At 42.0% G+C, this 5000-nt stretch overlaps 1 protein-coding gene across 2 annotated transcripts in view; it reads left to right on the top strand.

Annotated features, from left to right (window-relative positions):
* The window catches only part of LOC143018115 (uncharacterized), a 494912-nt gene that overhangs the window by 410629 nt on the left and 79283 nt on the right, over positions 1-5000 (top strand). The window lies entirely within an intron of this gene.

The following is a 5000-nucleotide window of genomic DNA, read 5'->3' on the forward strand; positions in this document are numbered from 1 at the left end:
GAGAGATGAGAGTGGTGAGAGAGATGAGAGTGGTGAGAGAGATGAGAGTGGTGAGAGAGATGAGAGTGGTGAGAGAGATGAGAGTGGTGAGAGATGAGTGGTGAGAGATGAGAGTGGTGAGAGATGAGAGGGGTGAGAGATGAGAGTGGTGAGAGAGATGAGTGTGGTGAGAGAGATGAGTGTGGTGAGAGAGATGAGTGTGGTGAGAGAGATGAGAGTGGTGAGAGAGATGAGAGTGGTGAGAGAGATGAGAGTGGTGAGAGAGATGAGAGTGGTGAGAGAGATGAGAGTGGTGAGAGAGATGAGAGTGGCGAGAGAGATGAGAGTGGCGAGAGAGATGAGAGTGGCGAGAGAGATGAGAGTGGCGAGAGAGATGAGAATGGTGAGAGAGGTGAGAACCTGGTGAGGGAGATGACAGAGGCGTGAGAGAGATGGCAGAGGCGTGAGAGTGATGAGCGAGAGCGGTGAGACAGATGAAAGAGTGGTGAGAGAGATGAGAGAGGGGTGAAAGAGATGAGAGAGTGGTGAGAGAGTGTTGAGAGAGACGAGAGAAAGAAGAGAGAGAGAGGGAGGAGAGAGAGAGGGAGAAGAGAGAGAGGGAGGAGAGAGAGAGAGGGAGGAAAGAGAGAGGACAGAGAGAGGGAGGAGAGAGAGAAGACAGAGAGAGGGAGGACAGAGAGAGGGAGGACAGAGAGAGGGAGGAGAGAGAGAGAGAGAGAGAGAGATGAGAGTGTTGAGAGTGTTAAGAGTGATGAGAGAGAGGTGAGATGAGAGAGAGGACAGAGAGAGGGAGGAGAGAGAGAGGGAGAGAGAAGGAGAGAGAGAGAGAGAGATGAGAGTGATGAGAGAGAGGTGAGATGAGAGCGAGGGATGAGAGCGAGAGTGGTGAGAGAGGTGAGAGTGAGTGGTGTTAGAGATGAGAGAGAATGGTAAGAGAGATGAGAATGAATGGTGAAAGAGATGAGAGGGAGTGGTAAGAGAGAGGAAGGTGGTGAGAAAGATTAGAGAGAAAGTAGTGAGAGAGATAAGAGTGGAGACATATATGAGAGTGGTGAGATGTGAGAGAGAGTGGTGAGAGAGATGAGAGGGAGTAATGAGAGGGAAAAGAGAGTGGTGACAGAGGGCGATAGAAAAGAGAAAGTGAGAGCATAAAGCAAGAACGGTAATGAAAGGTAAAATATAGAATATTATAAATACCCAAAGGACCGACACAGTCCCTCATCTCTTCTTCAATGTAAATAATTTTTTATATATATTTTAGGGTTGAATCACAGCCCACGGCTGACTATGGTATCTCAAGGGACATTTAGATGAAATATTTGATTCCTTTATTTCAATGTTAAATTTGATTTAATGAAACAATAGAGGATCCGGGTCTTGTATAGGATCCCCTTCCAAAACTTTATACACCATTTTTATCTTTATTTATTTATTTATCTATTTGGTTTATAATTTAATTATCTATACATTTGTTCATCTTTCCAACCTCATCAATTTATCTATTTTTCTAATTATCTATTTCCTAATTGATTATTAAGCATTTAAATGATACATTGTTGTGGTTATAGACTATAGTTTACCAGCGCTTCTGTACTTGTGAACAATTTATAATGAACCAGTTTAAGTGAAGTGAAATCGTAAGATTAAAGTCAATACAGACTTTAGTTTCTGTTAAAGAAAAAATGTGTATATATATATATATATATATATATATATATATATAGATAGATAGATATAGATAAATAGATAGATAGATATAGATAAATAGATATGTAATATATATACATGTGTATATATATTTTAGATATGTATATAATATATGTATATATACATATGTATATGTATATATACATATATGTATATATATATGTATGTATATATATCATATAGATAATATATATACATGTGTATATATGTTTGCAGCGATTATATATGTATATATATAGATATATATATATATATATATAGATATATATATATATTCACTATATATATATTCACTATAAACCCACTATCGAAGAAATAATAACGGAAAGTATAGGGAAACTGTATATTTCGACTACTATCTGTAGTCCTCTTCAGCAGAATGCTTACATGAAGTTAAGGAACAAGTATATATGAGGAAATGAGGGGTACATAGAAGGGGATGGGGAAAGTGGGGGGGGGGGGACTCAGGTTACATGCCCTTGAAATGGTTGGGTCAAGGAAGGACAGTGGGTGATATTTTGTCCGACCGCTCTTGACATAATTTTGTTGACCGCTAACTTGGTAATACAATCTGGGGGCCACTGACCTTTAGAGGTATTAAAGTTAGGATAATGTTTTATTAGAGAAGATTCTACAATTTTTCTTCGATAGCTACAGTGTGAATCTTCTCTAATAAAACATTATCCTAACTTTAATACCTCTAAAGGTCAGTGGCCCCCAGATTGTATTACCAAGTTAGCGGTCAACAAAATTATGTCAAGAGCGGTCGGACAAAATATCACCCACTGTCCTTCCTTGACCCAACCATTTCAAGGGCATGTAACCTGAGTCCCCCCCCTCACTTTCCCCATCCCCTTCTATGTACCCCTCATTTCCTCATATATACTTGTTCCTTAACTTCATGTAAGCATTCTGCTGAAGAGGACTACAGATAGTAGTCGAAATATACAGTTTCCCTGTACTTTCCGTTATTATTTCTCCGATAGTGGGTTTATAGTGAACTTTTACAAATGTGCTATAACATACCAATTTACAATATATATATATATATATATATATATATATATATATATATATATATATATATATATATATATGTAATATATATATATATATATATATATATATATATATATACATGCATACATACATACATACATACATACATACAAACAAAGGGAAGGATCCCAAAGCACAAGCAGCACTGATCAGCAGTCTTGAAGCAGAGCTACAGACAAATCCCCCTCAGGGAAGTACAGAAGAACGCTGGAAAGGCCTCAGAGACCAGATTTACGAGCAGCCAAGTCTGCACAGCGGAGGAAAAAAGGAAAGACAAAAGATTGGTTTGAAGAAAATGCAACTAACCTGAATGCTGTAATCGACAAAAAGCGAACTGCACATTTAAAATAACAAGAGAAACCAAGCCGGCCAAAACTACAAGCTCTGGAACGAGCACAAAGTAAGGTGAAACAAACAGCCATAAAATGTGCTGATAGCTATTGGATGAACCTCTGTGGACAAATCCAGTTATCAGCAGACACCGCGAACGTCAAAGGATTGTGGTACTCCCCAAGGCAGGCGTAGCTCCTCTTGGGGATCGGTGCCACCTGCGTAGAGCTGATGGCCAGGGATGGTTGCTGCTGTTTGGCCCCCAACTCTTGGGGTTGGGGGTGGTCCCACGACGTAGACGCTGCAGCTCCAGGACATGAACAGCTGCCCAGGTTGTAACACTTCACCCCATACCATACAACACATAATGGAAGACTGCATTATACACAACCATGCACGCAAACAACACAACATACACTCTATAAAGGATTTGTGGGAAAACCCTGTTTCGGCTGTAGCATTCCTTTGGGGAGACGGGACTGCTCGGACAGACAGTCTAGGGAACGACAACAACAACAACAACGTCAAAGGTGTTTATGACGGCATCAAACAAGCCATAGGCCCTAGACAAAAGAAAATTGCCCAACTCAAAAAAAAATACTGGGGATGTCATCACAGACAGAAACAAGCAGATGGAACGTTGGGTCGAGTACTATGCAGACCTCTATGGCAGCGAAAGCTCCATAGACTGACAACAGCCCTTGAAGAACTACCCACCATGACAGAGTTCGACAACAGGCCATCAATCGAAGAACTAAGCAAAGCCATTGACAATATACCATCAGGCAAAGCACCGGGCCTTGACGGAATCCCGGCCGAAGTGATCAAAACTACAAAAGGCCCGCTCCTCAAACATCTGGGAAGAAGCAGAAGTCCCTCAAGACATGCGAGACTGCACCATTGTAACCCTCTACAAAAACAAGGGGGACAGGAGCGACTGTAATAACTACAGAGGGATGTCGCTGTTGTCAGTCGTGGGTAAAGTGTTTGCACGAGTGATACTGAACATTCTGCAGAAGGTCGCAGACAGGGATTACCCAGAAACTCAGAGCGGGTTCCGTGCAGGGCGTTCAACGACTGACATGAGGACTGCTCGAACAGACAGTCTAGGGAACGACAACAACGACTGACATGATATTCTCTCACAGGCAGTTGCAAAAGAAGTGCAGGGAACAAAGGCAGCCGTTGAACATAGCCTTCATAGACCTCACCAAGGCATTTGATCTTGTGAGCCTGGACGGTCTTTTCAAGGTTCTCGAAAGAATCTGATATCCACTAAAGCTCCTATCAGTGATTAAATCCTTTCACAAAGACATGAAAGGGGTTGTGTAGTTTGATGGCTCATCCTCAACACCTTTTGAAATTAAATGTGGAGTGAAACCTGGGATCTATAGGCAAGACAAAAGAAGCGTCCTTAACACATACCACCTGAGAAATCTAAGAAGAATCCTGAAGATTAATTGGTACGATCATATTACCAACAACGAAGTCCTCCAGCGAACTTCTATCCCCAGCATTTACACCTTGCTGCGCTAGTACCGTCTCCGTTGGCTGGGTCATGTCCGCAGAATGGAGGATGGAAGGATCCCCAAAGATCTACTCTACGGAGAACTAAAACAAGGAACCAGACCAAGAGGGCGACCTCACCTACGATTCAAAGATGCCTGCAGAACCGATATGAAAGATATAGGCATCGACATCAACAAGTGGGAGGAACTGGCAGAAGACCGATCAAGATGGAGGCAAGAGCTAAACGACAACCTCAAGGTTGGTGAAGAAGTCCTTCAAAGAGCAGCTGAAGAGCAGCGCATTAGGAGAAAGACCACTGCCAGCACTGCCCCACCACTCGAGACCACCTACAAGTGTTCTCTGTGCAACAAAGACTGCCATTCCCATATCGGTCT

This window comes from Oratosquilla oratoria, chromosome 34 (assembly GCF_046742065.1).
Source record: "Oratosquilla oratoria isolate Oo_2021 chromosome 34, ASM4674206v1, whole genome shotgun sequence".
Lineage (NCBI taxonomy): Eukaryota > Metazoa > Arthropoda > Malacostraca > Stomatopoda > Squillidae > Oratosquilla > Oratosquilla oratoria.